General features: G+C 41.8%; 2 protein-coding genes, 3 pseudogenes and 1 gene segment (V, D, J or C); all 6 read left to right on the top strand.

Annotated features, from left to right (window-relative positions):
- The window catches only part of LOC126929708 (immunoglobulin lambda-1 light chain-like), a 340,164-nt gene that overhangs the window by 178,353 nt on the left and 142,579 nt on the right, over positions 1 to 19,232 (top strand).
- LOC126929706 (immunoglobulin lambda-1 light chain-like) overlaps positions 1 to 19,232 on the top strand; it is a 250,860-nt gene that overhangs the window by 102,512 nt on the left and 129,116 nt on the right. The gene's annotated exons all lie outside the window — the stretch shown is intronic.
- Positions 1 to 19,232, top strand: part of LOC126929707 (immunoglobulin lambda-1 light chain) — a 309,873-nt gene that overhangs the window by 167,110 nt on the left and 123,531 nt on the right. The gene's annotated exons all lie outside the window — the stretch shown is intronic.
- LOC126929752 (ubl carboxyl-terminal hydrolase 18-like) overlaps positions 9,073 to 19,232 on the top strand; it is a 51,530-nt pseudogene continuing 41,370 nt past the window's right edge.
- Positions 16,363 to 19,054, top strand: LOC126929781 (actin-related protein 2-like; annotated as a pseudogene).
- LOC126929740 (ADP-ribosylation factor-like protein 5A) lies at positions 16,446 to 16,962 on the top strand (annotated as a pseudogene).

Genomic DNA, 19,232 nt, shown 5'->3' with positions numbered 1-19,232 from the left:
GTACAGTGTCGAAAGTTTGAATTTTTGCCAATATTTCAGATTTTAAAATGTTATTTGTTACACTTTTATTTCTGATTTCACCTATTCTGCTTGAAGTGGAGCATTTTCTCAAATGTTTCAGCACTGTGTATTTTTTAGGATTCGGTAAACTTTTTCTTAAATGTGCAGATAAGAAGGATTTTAGTCTTTGGTGCCCAAGACTCAACTCTGAGACTATTATGCAGGTACTTATGCCATTCATGATGTAACCATTTAAAACTATAAAAACCACTCTGAGTTCTGTGGCCATAGAAACACATGTGGCAGACAAGGGAAGGCCTATAGAACGTGGTCCCTGGTTTGTAGAGTCATTTGAAATTCAAAAAGTCCACCAGCATAGGTGGAGGTCTCTTCGAGGGCAACACTGTATTTCACCTGCTATAGTGGCCTGAGTCTTTATCTATGTGTGTGTGTGTGTATATGTATGTGTGTGTATATATATGTATATATATATGAACATATGTGTGTCATCTGTTTGATTGGCTCTTAGGTCTGCCCAAGGCAGCCCTGTGTCACAATCTCATTACTTTTATTTCTATCCATTTGCTTTGAGTTTTGGGAGAGCTTTAGTATATGAGGAATAGACTCCCCCCAGGAGGCAAAACAGAGGAAGAAGGAGGGGCAAATGGTCAAGGCAGCTTGTACCAAGTCATGAATAATCCAGCGTAGGCTCAGAGAAAAAAGTCCTAAGATGAGCCTGGTATCTAAAACCAAAACATGCAAGATCATTAAAGTTTTAGGGATAACAGATAAGTAAATGAAGTTTTAAATGTACTGGACATTTATATAAAGCATGAAGACTGTAAAATTCAGAATGTGACAAGGAAATAAAGAATTTGAGATTTTAAGATATAAAGACCCCAAAGCAAGTTTCCAGGAAAAGTGTTTATGTCTCAAATTATTATTTTCTGTAAAAGTCTTTTTTTCCCTTTTCTTAGGTATGAGGAAACCTCTATATAAGGAACATTCTTTTTTTCCCACCGTCAAGAACAATGTGACCCCACAAAGGAATTCTAACATTAAGTAGAAGACAATTGCACTTTTTTGTAACCATTGAGAAGTTTCCTATTTGTACATAAAAATATTGATGCAGAAATCACCTGTCTTCTGACTTGTTAGACCGAAAACCATGAAAACCCTAGAAGAAAACCTAGGTAATACCACTCAGGACATAGGCATAAGCAAGGACTTCATGACTAAAACACCAAAAGTAATGGCAACAAAAGCCAAAATAGACAAACGGGATCTAATTAAACTAAAGAGTTTCTGCATAGCAAAAGAAACTACCATCAGAGTGAACAGGCAACCAACAGAATGGGAGAAAATTTTTGCAATCTACTCATCTGATAAAGGGATAATATCCAGAATCTACAAAGAACTTCAACAAATTTACAAGAAAAAATTAACCCCATCCAAAAGTGGGCGAAGGATATGAACAGACTCTTCTCAAAAGCAGACATTTATGCAGCCAACAGACACATGAAAAAATGCTCATCGTCACTGGTCATCAGACAAATGCAAATCAAAACCACAATGAGATACCATCTCACACCAGTTAGAATGGTGATCATTAAAAAGTCAGGAAACAACAGGTGCTGGAGAGGATGTGGAGAAACAGGAACACTTTTACATTGTTGGTGTGAGCATAAACTAGTTCAACCATTGTGAAAGACAGTGTGGCAATTCCTCAAGGATCTAGAATTAGAAATACCATTTGACCCAGCCATCCCATTACTTGGTATATACCCAAAGGATTATAAATCATGTACTATAAAGACACAGGCATATGTATGTTTATTGCGGCACTATTCACAACAGCAAAGTCTTGGAACCAACCCAAATGTCCATCAATGATAGACTAGATTAAGAAAATGTGGCACATATACACCATGGAATACTATGCAGCCATAAAAAAGGATAAGCTCATGTCCTCTGTAGGGACATGGATGAAGCTGGAAACCATCATTCTGAGCAAACTATCCCAAGGACAGAAAACCAAACACTGCATGTTCTCACTCAGAGGTGGGAATTGAACAATGAGAACACTTGGACACGGGGCAGGGAACATCACACACCGGGGCCTGTCATGGGGCTGGTGGGGAGAGGGGAGGGATAGCATTAACAGAAATACCTAATGCAAATGACGAGTTAATGGGTGCAGCACACCAACATGGCACATGTATACACATGTAACAAACCTGTACGTTGTACACATGTACCCTAGAACTTAAAAAATAGATAAAAAAATAAAAAATTATATATATTGAGGCTTAATGCTAAAAATGGAATTAGTAGTTTCATATCTATACAAGTGATTAATTTTCTTTGGACTAAGCCATTTCTGTTTATGATTCATCATCGTTAACTTGGATGTATTCTACTCTGAAAACAATTCAACTGTTGGTATATTTTGTTTTGTTTTCTGTATCAACTATAGCTCTTTTCTAAACACTGACAGAGATATTCCATACCTACTGATTATTAAATTTAATTTCATGGGCATTTGGATTATTAAATTGTTTCAAGAATGCACAGACGGGACTTCCTCCGCATTGAACTCACAAACGTTGCTGATGCTGACTCATGCTTTTCTTTCAATCTTGGCAAATAAAGTAGGCATTTTATTTTCTAGACACCCAGATGATAGCAACAGACAGAAGGAGAAACTCCCCAAAGCTGTTATCCTTTAAATCCTCAGGATGAATCACACCTGGAGAATCACTCACACTTGATTTACATTTTATACAAATGAGAGTTGGGTCTTAGAGCTGATGCCGAGTTAGTGAAGGACTTGGGCTGTTGGGATGGGGTGAATGTGTTTTACAAGTGAGGAAGACATGAATTTTTGGAGTCTATAGGGTAGGGGATTATTGACTAAATTGTGTCCCCAAAATTTGTACAATGAAACTCTAACATACAGTGTGTGACTGAGTTTGGGGATAGGATCTTTAAAGAGAGGAGTGAAATTGAGGTCATGAGAGTGGCTTCTTATCCAATCTGGCTGGTTTCCTCCTAAGAAAAGGAATTTGCACACACAGAAATGAGACAACAGAGACAAGTGTGCAGAGGGAAGATCACGTGAGGACACAGCAAGGAGGTAGTGACCTGCAAGCCAAGGAGAGAGGCCTCAGGGGAAACTAAACCCACCAACACCTTTATCTGGACTCCCCAGCTTCAGAACTGTGAGAAAAGATGTGTCTGCTCTTTAGGCCAGCAGGTCTTTGGTATCTCATTAAGGAAGCACTAGCAAATGAAAACAAAACGGACCCCAAAGACCTTGGATGTGGAAGGAGGAGGAGATGGAGCAGGGTGCAGGAAGCAGGGCAGGGAGGGGTTGGAAGTTAGGCTCTGATGTGCATCTCCTGGATGGAATCTGGACTCCACTCAGTACTGTTTGGGAGAGACTTGGGAAAACATTTAACCTCCCAATACTGATTTCCTAATAAACACTGGGCCTTGAGCATAGGGCTTGGCATCATCCTATTCCATGTTATGAAAGTCTTCTTGAGGTAATGTTGTAAAACAATCACCAAGGCATCTGGCATGTATTAAGGGTTCATACATAGTCATTGTGATTTAGTTATAGAAAATTGCATTCATTCTATGGGCACCAGGGGGCACCGTGAACCTTGGTCTGGGGACCCTAATGAGTCCAAGTTCCCCTGCGGTTCTCAAGTGCACAGGGCCTAACTGTTGCTTCCTTTGAAACTCCTTCTATTGGGTAAAATTCTGAAACCCACCTGGCCCTTCTGATCTTGAGAAATTACCCAGAGAAGGCCCTCAGGCTCAGGGCTCAGACAAGAACTGGGGCAAATATTTTAGGGAATGGAGAACAGCTTTGCATCCACTACTCACCAGAGCCACCTAACAAAGACACAATGGTAACAGAAGTAAATTTGCATGAAGAGACTCCTCTTCCTACAATAAGAGAGACCTGGGGGTCCCTCCCCAGCTGTGGGCTCAGAGGCAGACCTCTGGGGCATCTCCACCATGGTCTGGACCCCTCCCCTGCTCACCCTCCTCACTCTCTGCACATGTGCTGCCTCCCAGTGCTCAGCCCCTATGGAACCAGGGATCATCCTAGCCCTGAGCTTCAGCTCAGCATAAGGAGTGAAGCAGAGTGTGGGGCTCTGGGAATAAGATTGTCATCCTCAGACACCTCTCCTGTCCTCTCTTGCAGGCTCTGTGGTTTCCTCTCAGCTGACTCAGGAGCCTGCAGTGTCTGTGGCCTTGGGACAGCCAGCCAGAATCACCTGACAGGGAGATGGCATAGGAACCTATTATGCAAACTGGTATGAGCAGAAGCCTCGGTACCAGAAGCCCTGTGCTGATCATCTGTGGTAACAACAACCAGCCCTCAGAATCCCAGACTGATTCTCTGGCTCCAAATCAGGGAACACGGCCACTCTGATCATCTCCGGGACTCAGACTGAAGACAAGGCTGACTGTTACTGACAATCACCAGACAGCAGTGGTACTCATCCCACAGTGACACAGGCAGATGAGGAAATGAGACAACTACCCTTTTTCTGTCTGTGTCACCCTCTTACTCCAGCCCCAGCAGGATTGTGGACACAGCCGTGAGCAGGTCTGTCCCAGTTCACCTGCATCTGAGCCCTCCAGGCTACCCTTTTTTCCAGCCCTCCAGGCAGGCTCTGCAGAGGGTGGGTCAGGAGAGGACTTGGGGCTGGCAGGATCAGGTTGTCCTGGTGGTGTCTTGGGAATAGGAGTGTCTTGACTCAAGATGACCTGAGTGGAAGGACAGGAAGAGACAGCCATTGAGTGGTCATGGTCCCTGGATTTCCTCATATGTGGTGACTGAACCTAAGTCAGTGCCTCTACTCTGTGGTCCAAATGCCCTGATTATTTTTCTGAACTGCCTACGTTTCACTGAGATCGTCAAGCCCCAGCTTCACAGCATCCTGATGTTCTGAACAGGGAAACCTTTCACAGTGAGCACTGAGAATCCCTTAGATCCCCTTTTCAGGGCTCACCCACCCTCCATCCACCCAAGGCTGCAGGGAGGCCCTGGATTCTACAGCTGTTTCCCCACTGGAAAATGCCATTGAGTTCAAAGAATGGCTTCATATAAGAATGTGCCCCCTTCAGAATACAGTTCAGCGGCAATGACTGCCTGATGCCTTGATCCCAAAATCATGTCTTAACCTAGGATGTCCTTAAAGTGCCTTCTAGCTTAGCACTCAATTGTCACACATTCTCTGTCATTCCTCCCACACGTCTTTCCTGGGAGTATATCATGAACCCCTACTGCACGGAATTCTCCCTCTCAGAGTAGGACTCCAGGGAACTCAAAAACTAAAAAACAAACCAAACCAGGCTAGAGGTAAGAGTATTGAAGAAGAGAGAATTATACAGAGAGAAAACTCTGAAGTCTGCAAATACTCATGCACTGATTTACGCTTGTGTGTGAAGAAACTCCCTTTGAAAGAGAAAAAAACACCCAAAGACACTTGAGAGAACACTCTTCAGAGGACACACACACACACACTACAGTCAAAGAAAGAGAAAAGGCCCCAGGTAAGGGGCATCAAGTTGACTCATCAGAAGAGCTTTGCCTCAGTACTGGGGAAAATGTCACATAAGACTGCGTGGTTCTCTACTAAGTGTAAAAGCAAGGTAAGGTCAAACAGTTTTCAAATATTTTTTACTGGATCCAAAAAAATAGAGAAAGAAATGCAAAATTTATTCTGAATCCAACAAGGACAAACGTACACAGTCGGCATCCCATCAACATTTTCTGCAAAGAAATAAACAAACAAAAAAAAAATAAGCTATAAGAAACAAAAAGAAATTAATCAATCCAAAGTGGTCTTGAAATTTGACAGACGATAAACTTTGCAAGCAGGAGCACAACAGCAATTCTTGTAACTATATTCTACTTGATTATGAGGGTAGAGGATGGATTTACCACGTTAAGCAGAGATATAAGACATAAAGACCCAAGTTAAACTTTAAGAAATGATGCCTAAAATGTCCCTGATAAAAAACACACTGAATGAGCTTGATTACAGAGTAGATGCTATGAACGAACAGATGAGTGAACAATGATGTAGCGATGGAAGCTATCCCCGAAAAGTTACCAAAAAAGGAAAAGATGAGAAAAGTAAACGGAGTATGTGTGAGTTTTTGGACATTATCAAATTGGCATAATGGTATAATTAGAGGCATAAAAGGAGATAAGATTGGTGTGGTGAGAGGGAGGGCAGAAAAACAATTTAAATAGTGATCCGAGTGTTCCAAGTTTGGTTAAAAATACAAACCCACTATCCAAGAAGCTGAACAAATCCCAAACAGACACACATACACACACATACACACACAGAAAAAAACACACATAGAGCAACACTCACCGTATTCAAATTGGGGGAAAAAAAAATCTGTGATGATGAAATACTCTTAAAATTAGCCAGAGAGAAAACACGTGTTAGATTCAGGTGAACAGCATAATGATAAAAGCAGATTTCGTATTAGAAGCAATGCGGCCGGGCGCCGTGGCTCATGCCTGTAATCCCAGCACTTTGGGAGGCCCAGGTGGGCGGATCAAGAAGTCAGGAGATCGAGATCATCCAGGTGAACACGGTGAAACCGTCTCTACTAAAAATACGAAAAATTAGCCGGGCGTGGTGGCGAGCGCCTGTAGTCTCAGCTACTAGTAAGGCTGAAGCAGGAGAATGGCATGAACCCGGGAGGCAGTGCTTGCAGTGAGCCGAGATTGCGCCACTGTACCCCAGCCTGGGTGACAGAGTGAGACCGTCTCTCAAAAAAAAAAAAAAGAAGCAATGCAAACAGGAGGCAGTGGAGCTATATTTATACAACACTAAGAGAAACAACTTTTTATTCAAAAATCTTGAATAGAAAGAAAAGCTGGAGGCATGACACTACCTGATTTCAAAATATACTACAAAATATACCATAAATCCATAGTAACTGCAAATCTATAGTATAATATCAAAACAGCATAGCACTGTCAAAAAAAAAAGGGGCAGGGGAGAGACAGAAACAGACAAATGACAGACAGACATAAATCAAACAGAATAGAGAACTCAGAAATAATTTCACGCATTTACAGTCACCTCATTTTTAACTAGGCATCAAGAATACATCTTCCGGAAGGACAATCTCTTCAATAAACTGTGCTAGGAAACACCCAACACCCACATGTAGAAGAATAAATCTAGACCGTTATCTTATCATATACAAAAATCAACTCAAAATAAAGATTTAAATGTAGGACTTGAAACTATGAAACTACTAGAGAAGAAAACATAGGATAAATAATGAAATTGGCTAGGACAAGGAATTTTCAAATAGACATCAAAAGTGCAAGCAACAAAAGCAAAAATAGACAAATATAATTACATTAAGCTTAAAAGCTTCTGCAAAGCAGAAGCAGCAATCAGCAGAACGAAGAAACAATCCAGAGAGTGGAAGAAAATATTAGCAAACTATACATCAGGCAAGCGGTTAATACACAAAATACAGAAAACAAGACTACTCAAAAGCAAAAACACAAATAATCTAATTTAAAAATCAGAAAAATGGCCGGGCGCGGTGGCTCAAACCTCTAATCCCAGCACTTTGGGAGGCCGAGACGGGCGGATCACGAGGTCAGGAGATCGAGACCATCCTGGCTAACAAGGTGAAACCCCATCTCAACTAAAAAATACAAAAAATAACTAGCCGGGCGAGGTGGCGGGCGCCTGTAGTCCCAGCTACTCAGGAGGCTGAGGCAGGAGAATGGCGTAAACCCGGGAGGCGGAGCTTGCAGTGAGCTGAGATCCGGCCACTGCATCCCAGCCTGGGCGACAGAGCGAGACTCCCTCTCAAAAAAAAAAAAAAAAAAATCAGAAAAAGATCTACCCAAAACCTTTGTCCCCCACCATTATTTCCCCCACCTTCTTTTCCCGACTGCCTTCCCCTCCCTGTGACCACTCTTTTTTTCTTTCACCATCTACCCTAACACTTTTCCCCCACCACTTCTCCCCCAGCACCTTTTCACAAAGCTCTTCTCTACTCCCACTCATCATCCTTTTCCCCACCATCTTTTCCCCTCTCCCTGGCCACCCTCTTTCCCCTCTCGAGCTCTCATCACCCTCTTTTGCTCTTCTATCTACCCCAAAACATTTTCCCCTGTCTTTTCCCAAAGCCTTCTCCCCACTCCTGCTCCTCACCACCCTCTTTTCCCTCCTCCATCTACCCAAATACTTATTTTCCCACCATCTTATCCCCACCCTGTTCACAACGCGTTCTCCTGCTTGCCATCCTTTTTTCTCTTTAGCACTCACCACCCTCTTTACCCTTCCATCTACCCCAAAACTATTTTCTCTCCTCCTACCACTTCAGCTGTGCTGCCTTCTCCATGGCCGCCACCAACCGCAGGGAGGAGAGGTGCGCTGTCACAGGCCCCAACCTCCAACGTGGGGCACTTAGCTCTCCCATTTCCTCCTCTAGCCGGACAGGAGCAGCTCCCGCTGCCGGCGGCCCCCCAGCACTCCCACGAGGCTGCGGTCTCGGTCACCTCCACCTACCACAGCGAGGCGAGGCAAGAGGCGAGCCGCAGTGCTACTGGCTCCAGCCTCCGGCCCCCAGCCCCCAGCGTGTAGTAAGTGGCTTCGTAAGCTAGCATGGAACAGCTCAGGAGATACACACACAAAAATCCTGGCCTGACCTGACTGCCCGCCTCAGCATGCCTTATATACTGAGGTTAGGCAATGTGTGTTCCTGGACTACATGTTCTGATTGGATGAGAGAAAACCTGTAGGCCTACTCTGATTGGACTTTATTGTGATGTTCTGATTGGATGAGAGCAAGTATTAAAACAACCAATCAGAGCATGAAAATAAAGTCCAATCAGAGTAGGCCTAGAGGTTTTCTCTCATCCAATCAGAACATGTAGTCCAGGACCCCCCCCCCCCCCCCCCCCCCCCCCACCCTCCCACCCCCCAATTGCCTGACCTCAGTATATAAAGCATGCTGCAGCGAGCAGTCAGGTCGTTCCAGGATTTTCTGTTTGGGTGGGCTGCGGTGTTCCGTTCTAGCTTAGGAAGCCGTCTACTACTACATGCCGGAGGCCGGAGCTCACGGCTCTGTGGCTCTTTTCTCGCCTCGCTGTGGTAAGATGGTGGAGACTGAGACCGCAGCCCCGCAAGAGCGGTAGGAGGGCCGCCGGCAGCGGGAGCTGCTCCTGTCCGGCTAGAGGTCGAGAAGATGGGAGAGCTACGTGCCCCACGTTGGAGGCTGGGGCCTGTGACCTCGCACCTCTCCTCGTTGTGGTTGGTGGCAGCCACGGAGACGGCAGCAGCAGCTGAAGTGGTAGGAGGGGAGAAAATAGTTTTGGGGTAGATGGAGGGGTAAAGAGGGTGGTGAGTGCCAAATGGAAAAAGGATGGCAAGCAGGAGAAGGCGTTGCAGACAGGGTGGGGAAAAGATGGTGGGAAAATAAGTTTTTGGGTAGATGGAGGGGGAAAAGTGGGTGGTGAGCAGCAGGAGTGGTGGGGAGAAGGCTTTGGGAAACGCGGGGGAAAATGTTTTTGGGTAGATGGAGGAGTAAAACGGGAATGAGAGCACATAGGGTGAAAGAGGGTGGCCGCGGAGAGGGGAAAAGATGGTGGGGAAAAGGGTGGTGAGCGGGAGAGTAGAGAGGGCTTTGCAGAAAAGTGGTGGGGAAACAGTTTGGGGGTAGATGGAGAAAGAAAAAGGGGTGGCAAGAGGGAGGGGGCCGAAGGCAATTGGGAAAAGAAGTTGGGGAAATGGGGGGGGGGACACAGGTTTTTGGTAGATTTTTTTCTGATTTTTAAATTAGATTATTTGTATTTTTGCTTTTAAGTAGTGTTTCTACATTTTATTAATCGCTTGCCTGTTGCATAGTTTGCAAGTACTTTCTTCCATTATCTGGATTGTTTCTGCATTGTACTGACTGCTTCCTCTGCTTTGCAGAAGCTTTTAAGCTTAATGTAATTACATTTGTCTACTTTTGCTTTTGTTGCTTGTAGTTTTGATGTCTGTCTGAAAATTCGTTGTCCTCACCAATTTCATTAAGCATTTATCCTATATTTTCTTCTCTGGTAGTGTCATATAGTTTCAGGTCCTACATTTAAATCTTTATTTTGAGTTGATTTTTGTGTATGATAATTGTCTAGATTTTTATTTTACGTGTGGGTGTTGAGTGTTTCTTAGCACAGTTTATTGAAGAGATTGCTCTTCTGGAAGGTGTGTTGTTGATGCGTAGGTTAAAAATGAGTTGACTGTAAATGTGTGAATTTATTTGAGTTCTTTATTCTGTTTATGTCTGTCATTTGTCTCTGTCTCTCCCCTGCCCCTTTTTTTGGCAGTGCCATGCTGTTTTGATATTATACTATAGATTTGTAGTTACTGTGGATTTATAGTATATCTTGTAGCATATTTTGAAATCAGGTAGTGTGATGCCTCCAGCTTTTCTTTTTATTCAAGATTATTTTTGTATCTGAGGTGTTTTGCATTACCATGTGAATTTTGCAATAGTTTTTATTTCTATGAACGAAGTCTTTGTAATTTAACGTGAATTGCATTGATTCTGTAGATCACATTGAGTATTGATGGAGATATTTTAACACTATTCTTCTAGTGTATGGACGTGGGATATTTTTCCGTTTACTTGTGTCTACTTTAATGTCTTTGATCTATGGTTTGTTTTTGTTCTGAGACGGAGTCTCGTTCAGTCGCCCAGGCTGGAGTGCAGTGGCGCAATCTCGACTCACTGTAAGCTCCGCCTCCCGGGTTCATGCCGTTCTCCTGCCTCAGCCTCCCGAGTAGCTGGGACTACAGGCGCCTGCCACCACGCCAGGCTAATTTTTTGTATTTTTAGTAGAGATGGCGTTTCACCGTGTTAGCCAGGATGGTCTCGATCGCCTGACCTCATGATCCACCCGTCGCGGCCTCCCAAAGTGCTGGGATTACAGGCGTGAGCCACCGTGCCCGGCCTGATCTATGTTTTATAGTTGTCATTGTAGGAGCTTTCACCTTTTTGGGTAAGTTTATCCCTAGGTATCATTGGTTTTTTTTTTGTTTGTTTTGTTTTTTGGTTTTTTTTTTTTTTTTTTGGAGGGGGTGGGTAGTTACTGTAATGAAACAGCTTTCTTGATTTCTTTCGTATGTGTTTCACTATTGCTGTGTGTGCTACTCATTTTTGTATATTGATGTTGTATCTTACAACTTTACTGAATTTATTTCTCGTAGGTTTTTTTGTGGAATCTTTAGGGTTCTTTATGTGTATGATCATGTAACCCGCAAACATAGACAATTTGACTTTTTTTCCCAATTTGGATGGGTTTTATTGCATTCTCCTGTGTAATTGCTCTAGCTGGGGCTCCCAGTACCATGATGAATCAAAGTGGTGAAAGTAGCCACACTTGTTCAAGATCTTAGAGGAAGAGCTTTTAACTTGTCCCCCTTGATTACGATGTTCTGAGTTTGCCATATATGGCCTTTATTGTGCTATATTCCTTTTGTACTCATTTTGAGTTTTTATCGTGAAAGAATGTTGAATTTTATTTTTTTCAGCATCTACTGGCATGATTATATGATTTTTGTTCTTGATTCGCTGAATGTGATGTATGACATTTATTTATTTTTGTTTATTGAATCATTCTCATATTCCTCCGATGAATCCCCAGGTATTTGATTGAGGATTTTTTGAATCTGTGCTCACTAGAGATATTTGCCTGTGGTTTTCTTTCTGTGTCGTGTCCTGGTCTGCTTTTTGTAGCAGAGTAATGCTGACCTCATAGAACAAGTTTAGAATTACTCCTTCCTCTTCATTTTTTGGGGACTATTTTGAGTAAAATTGGCATTACGTTTTTAAAAAATGTTTGGTAGAATTCAGTAAAACCATAATTCTTGTGTTTTTCTTTGATGGGAGATTTTTATTACTGCTTTAATTGCATTACTTTATTAGTCTGTTCAGGTTTTTTGTTATTCCAGCTTGTGAAATTGCTGTTTTCAGAAATGTATTCATATCTCCTAGGTTTTTCAATTCATTTGTATATAGGTGTTTTTAGTAATCTCTTACGATCCTTTGTGTTTCTGTGTAATCAATTGTAATGTCTCCTTTTTCATCTATGATTTTACTGCAGTTTTCTTTCTCTTTTTCCTAGGTTCATTATACCTTGTCAATTTTGATTTTTTTTCAAAAAACCGCAGCTCTTTGTTCCTTTGTCTTTTTGTAATTTTTTAGTTTCTATTTTAAAAATTTCTTCTCTAATCTTTATGATTTGTTTTTCTCTACTAATTTTAGCGTTTGATTTTTCTTGCTTTTCTCATTACTTGAAGTGTACTATCAGGTTGGCTATTTGAGATCTTTCTACTTTTCTGATTAGGCATTTATAGCTATGCACTTTGCCTCTTACAACTGCTTTTACCGCATCCCACAGGTTTTACGTTTTCTATTGTTTCAATTAATTTTTAATTTCCCTTACTCGTTTCAATGAATTTTTAATTTTTTCATTTATTGTTCATGAGCAAGTATATTAATTTTCATATATTTGTACAGTTTTTAAAGTTACTGCTGTTACTCATTTCTAGTAGTAGTCCACTGTGGTCAAAAAAGATACTTGATATGATTTCAGTTTTTAAAAATGTGCCGTTACTTGCTTTTTGTCCTAACACACAGCCTATCCTGGAGAATAATCTATGTGCTACTGAGTGGAATGTGCATTGTGAAGTCGTGGAGTCATGCAAACCTGTGTAAATTTCTGTTAGATCCATTCGATATAGAGTACAGCTTATCTGATGATTTTTTGTTGTCTGGATGATCTGCCCATTGACTATAGTGGTGTGTTGATCACAGTGGGGTATTGAGGTAGGTCTTCCATTATTAGTATTATTTTGTTTCTATTTTTTATTTTTTGAAATGGAGTTTCACTCTTGTTGCCCAGTCTGGAGTGCAGTGGCGCGATCTCAGCTCGCTGCAATGTTCCCCTCCCGTGTTCAAGCGATTCTCTCCTGCCTTAGCCTCCACAGTAACTGGTATTACAGGCATGTTCCACCATGCCCTGCTAATTTTTTGTATTTTTAAGATACTGGGTTTCTCCGTGTTGGTCAGGCTGGCCTCGAACTCCTGACCTCAGGTGATGCACCCGCCTCGACCTCCCAAAATGCTGGAATTACAGGTGTGAGCCACTGCGCCCGGCCAGAGTCTTAAAAAGTTTAATACATGGAAGCAGGGTAGTAGAATGGTGGTTACCAGAGACAGGGAGGTGGGAGAAAAGGAGATCTGTAGGTCAAAAGTACAAAGTTGGTTATGTGATTATAGTTAATAATACTGTATGCTGAAAATTTGCAAAGTGAGTATATTTCAGATGCTGTTGTCTATATGAGAAGATAGATGACTTCATTAGTTTGACTGTAGTAATTATGTGTATGTATATGTATATATACAAATACATATGAAGGTTTTAATATATATGAATCGAAACAGGCTGTTCACTTAAATATATTCGATTTTATTTTAAAAATATATGAAAGAAAAACATGCATATAGTCTTAAGCTCAATTACCGATATAAATAACTGCACTGCTAATCAGAACAGTGAATTAAATGTGAGTTATGTTTGTTTATATTGTAACCTTTCATTTTCATACGTTTTCTTTTTACAATTTTGCAAATATTTAATGAGTTCACAGTGCAACTATGTATTAAACATGCTCAACATATTTTAGAAGTGGTGAATGTCACAAGTTTTAGGTCATAGTCACTGTAAGAATGTTCCCTTGGGAAGTGTTATTTTCTGTTGGTTTGTATTTTAAAACATTCACCACCCCCAAGAGATAGCCTGGGTTTTTCTCATCTTCACCCACCATAAATAATGTTATAATGAGTGCCTTTGAGCATATATTACTATGGGCAATTAAGCATACTTCTGACAGCTTCTGAGATTTGGAATTGCTGATCCAAAATCAATGAGCATGTTAAAATATGACTTTTTTTTTTTCTTTTTTTTTTGAGATGGAGTCTCACTCTGTCATCCAAGCTGAAGTGCAGTGGTGCAATCTTGGCTCACTGCAACTTCCGCCTCCCAGGCTCAAGCGGTTCTCCTGCCTCAGCTTCCCAAGTAGCTAGGATTATAGGCATGTGCCACCATGCCTGGCTAATTTTTATATTTTTAGTAGACAGAGGGTTTCACCATTTTGGCCAGGCTGGTGTCGAACTACTGACCTCGGGTGATCCACCCGCCTCGGCCTCCCAAAGTGCTGGGATTACAGGCGTGAGCCACTGCGCCCGGCAAAAATCTTATTTTCATTAATTTTATGTAATAGTACCAGTACCAGTTTTCCCACACTTCACACTACAATTAGATACTATAAATTTCATTAGTTCTTGTCTATATATACAGGCCATAAAATCATCTCATTGCTCTTTCAATTTGAAGTTTCTGATTACTGTAATTCCAAATTTACCGTGTCACGTTTATTATATAGTTTATATTACATTTTGTGAACGCTATTTTCAGTCTCTCTTACTATGAGTAAATGGAATATGTGTGGAAAGAAATTCGGTTTTATGTAAGAGTATCTTTCCTTGTACAAGATCTGTTTGAATTAGGCAAGAAAAATACCACATTCACCCAAACTGTACAATGTCTGTGTCCGTTTCACCCTAGCAATGCAATGTGAATAGAATCACACTCATATCTGTCATGACAAACTAATGCGTTATGTACAACAATCATTCATTTTGCATTGAAAAATCATTTTTTATTTTTTCAGCTACATGTGGTCAATTATTCTTTTTACGTTGCATACCTTTCTATTGCATCGAGGAGTCTTTTATTTTTCAATACTTTTGGGATACAGGTGGTTTTTGGTTACATGAGGAAGTTTTGTAGTGGTGATTGCTGAGATTTTAGTGCACCCGTTCCTGACTGGTGTACACAGCACTCACAATATGTACTCTTTTATTCCTCACCCCCTCCCACCCTTCCCTCCGGGTTCTCAAAGTCCGTTACATCATTCTAAGCCTTTGCATCCTCACAGCTTAGCTTCCACTTACAAGTGAGAACATATGATACTTGGTTTTCCACTCCTGAGTTTACTTCACTTAGAATAATGGCCTCTGGCTGCCGCCAGCAAGTTGCTACAAAGGCTATTTCATTCCATTTTATGGCTGACTGGTATTCCACGGTGTATATATACCATATTTTCTTCATCTACTCATTGGTTGATGGGCATTTTTAATTGATAGGCATATGGTTGATGGGTTTCATATTTTTGCAATTGTGAGTTGTGCTGCTATAAATATGCATATGCATCTGTCTTTTCCATGTAATGATCTCTTTTCCTCTGGGTAGATACCCAGTAGTGTCTTTGCTGGATTGAATGGTAGTTCTACTTTGAGTTACATAAGAAATCTAGAAGTTATTTTAATACAGATAATTGCAGTTAATTCTCCATCCAGTTTTCCACATTGGTTACTTACTACCACCGATTTGAGGCCATTTTTCATTTATATTACCCGATCATTTTATTCACTGTCACATTTCTGCCAGTATATGCTGCTTCCAAAGCATATCATGTGAACAGTTTAAAATTCTCAAACTATAATTCTTTGTTGAAGCATTTGTAAGTTTTACACAAGCCCTTATATGATCTGTTTTGATTTTTAAATCATTTCTTCTATTTTACTTATATTTACGTTTCTTCTTGTGAGATTTAATCTTATACAAACTTTATAGATAGAAAGATGTTGGGAAGCTGTCACATGGTCTGTTATGTTTATTGTGTTGTTTTAATAGACCAAACTCATTGATGAAAGAAAAGAGAAATCTTGATAGTTTAATTATATAGGACACTTGACATAGAAAATTGAATGTTGAAAGTACTGCATCGTTGCATGTAGAGTGGTATGGATTCAAATGTTGAAAGTACTGCATCGTTGCATGTAGAGTGGTATGGATTCAAATGTTGAAAGTACTGCATCGTTGCATGTAGAGTGGTATGCATTCAACTTTATATGTGTGAATTACATTTGTAATGTTTGAATAGTGGATTACAGTTTTAACATGCTTTCACTTCATTTGGTCCTGTTAGGTAAGCAAGGGACCTTGTGTGTTAGAAAAAGAATTACTTCGGTGCAGCCGCCCTAGAGGAGCTGGGGGAGGGCGCTGGCCCACGAGGCTCATCGCAGACAACGTGGCGGCAATGTCCGCGAGCCAGGCCAGTCCCGCGTCCACAGCTACGGGGTCTTGCCCGCAGCAGGGCGGCCTGGGCTTGGCCTGCCTCCGGTTCTCTAGAAGCAGGCCCGCGGCCGGGGCAGCGGCAGAGGCTCCAGTGCGTGTCTCTCTTCCCCAGTCAGCCTGAGCCAGGGGAGGCCAGGCGGCCCCGGTGTCTGGAGCCGGGGTCCGCTGCCCGAGAATGAGAATTTTCTTCACCAGAACATGGAGACTGTTCAATCACCAGGAGCACAAAGTATTCATTGTTGGGCTGGATAATGCAGGGAAACTATCATTCTCTACCAGTTTTCTATGAATGAAGTTGTACATATATCTCCTACAAGAGGAAGTCATGTACGAGAGAGAGTGATTAATAATACACGTTTCCTAACGTGGGATATTGGTGGCCAAGAATCTCTTCGTTCTTCCTGGAACACCTACTATACTAACATAGCGTTTGTAATAGCGTGGGAAGTACAGAGAGAGGATTTCTGTAACTAGAGAAGAACTCTAAAATAGTGCTTGAGGACCTAAGAAAAGCCTGATTGCTGAGTTTAGCTAATAAACAAGATGTTAAAGAATGCATGACTGTAGCAGAAATCGGCCAGTTTTTGAAGCTACCTTCTATTAAAGATCACCAGTGGCATATCCAGGCATGCTGTGCTCTAACTGGCGAGGGATTGTGCCAAAGACTTGAATGGATGATGTCACCACGTTAGGTGATCTCTACTGACCTCTTCTCATTGACTTTGTATAAATGAAGTGCTGGACTTAACCTGAAAGCTGCAAAAATTAATGGTTTAGATATATTTATAATAAACTGATTTAAACTTTTTCTATAGGAGGACAAATTAAGACTACTTATTTGAAACGAAAGATGGAGAGGGAGGAGGAAGAAGAGAAAACGACCGGGTGGCAGCGGCTCTTCGCCTGGCGGAGGATGGACAGCCAGGACAGGAAGGTGGTGGTGTGCGACAATGGCACCGGGTTTGTGAAGTGTGCATATGCAGGCCCTAACTTTCCAGAACACATCTTCCCAGCTTTGGTTAGAAGAACTGTTATCAGATCAACCACCAAAGTGGGAAACATTGAACAAGGATTTTTTTTTTTTTGAGACGAAGTCTCGCTCTGTCGCCCAGGCTGGAGTGCAGTGGCCGGATCTCAGCTCACTGCAAGCTCCGCCTCCTGGGTTTACGCCATTCTTCTGCCTCAGCCTCCCGAGTAGCTGGGACTACAGGCGCCTGCCACCTCACTCTGCTAGTTTTTTTGTATTTTCTAATAGAGATGGGGTTTCACCATGTTAGCCAGGATGGTCTCGATCTCCTGACCTCTCGTGATCCACTGTCTGGGCCTCCCAAAGTGCTGGGATTACAGGCTTGAGCCACTGCGCCCGGCCCTGAACAAGGATCTTATGGTTGGTGATGAGGCAAGCGAATTACGACTAATGTTACAAGTTAACTACCCTGTGGGAAATGGCATAGTACGAAATTGGAATGACATGAAACACCTGTGGAACTAAACGTTTGGACCAGAGAAACTTAATACGGATACCAGAAATTGTAAAATGTTACTCACAGAACCTGCTATGGACCCAACCAAAACAGAAGACTGTAGAGGTAATGTTTGAAACTTAGCAGTTTTCCAGTGTGTATGTAGCCATCCAGACAGTTCTGACTCTACGCTCAAGGTTTACTGACTGATGTAGCCGTAGACTCTGGAGATGGTGTGACTCACATGCCCAATAGATGAAGGTTTTTCTCTCCCTCATCTTACCAGGAGACTGGATATTGCTGGGAGGGATATAACTAGAAGCGTGTTGCTTCTACTGCGAGGATACGCCTTCAACCACCCTGCTGATTTTGAAACGGTTCACATGATTAAAGAAAAACTGTTACATTGGATATAATATTGAGCAAGAGCAGAAACTGGCCTTAGAAACCACAGTATTAGTTGAATCTTACACACTCCCAGAAGGTCATGTCATCAAAATCGGCAGAGAGAGATTTGAAGCACCAGAAGTTTTATTTCAGCCTCACTTGATCAATGTTGAAGGAGCTGGTGTTGCTGAATTGCTTTTTAATGCAATTCAGGCAGCTGACACTGATACCAAATCTGAATCCTACAAATACATTGTGCTTTCTGGAGGGTCTGCTATGTATCCTGGCCTGCCTTCACGGTTGGAACGAGAACTTAAAACAGCTTTACTTAGAATGAGTTTTAAAAGGTGATGTGGAAAAACTTTGTAAATTTAAGATCCGCATTGAAGACCCACCCAGCAGAAAGCACATGGTATTCCTGGGTGGTGCAGTTCTAGCAGATACCATGAAAGACAAAGACAACTTTTGGATGACCCAACAAGAGTACCAGGAAAAGGGTGCCTGTGTGCTGGAGAAACTTGGTGTGACTGTTAGAAAACTCCAAAGCTTGTTCCCAACATACCCATAATGCTTTCTTTTTTCCTTTATTGCCAATCTTTGAACTCATTCAACTTCAGGACATGGTAGAGGCCTCTCTGTGCCTTTTAGACTGGAAAGGTCATGTTTTATTCTGGTGTCTTGGGGAAGCTTTGTTAAATTTTTGTTAATGTGGGTAAATCTGAGTTTCATTGTACTGCTTCCCCACATAGACAAGAGGGCTAGGATCCTGTCCTTGTTTCTTTTAAGTAGGCATTTAGATCATTCCTGTAGGCTTCCTATTTTCACTTTACTGCTCTAATGTTGCTAGTTGTAATCTTTAGCGCACTAGGTAGTATGCCTTTATTAGCATAAGAAAAAATCTTTTAACAGGAGCTTTTACATATTACTGGGATGGGGGGTGTTTCGGGATGGGTGGGCAGCTGCTGAACCCTTTAGAGCATTTCCTCTGTAGTGTGGCGCTTTCAACTGTACTGCTGCGGCTTTAATTACCTTAAAGCTTCTCCTGTGAACATCTTAGGGAAATTTTAGGTTCAAAGCTAAAGTGTTTTGGGGTGATTTTTTGTTGGGGATGG

Source organism: Macaca thibetana, chromosome 10 (assembly GCF_024542745.1).
Source record: "Macaca thibetana thibetana isolate TM-01 chromosome 10, ASM2454274v1, whole genome shotgun sequence".
NCBI classification, from domain to species: domain Eukaryota; kingdom Metazoa; phylum Chordata; class Mammalia; order Primates; family Cercopithecidae; genus Macaca; species Macaca thibetana.
This window is presented reverse-complemented; position numbering and strand designations above follow the sequence as displayed.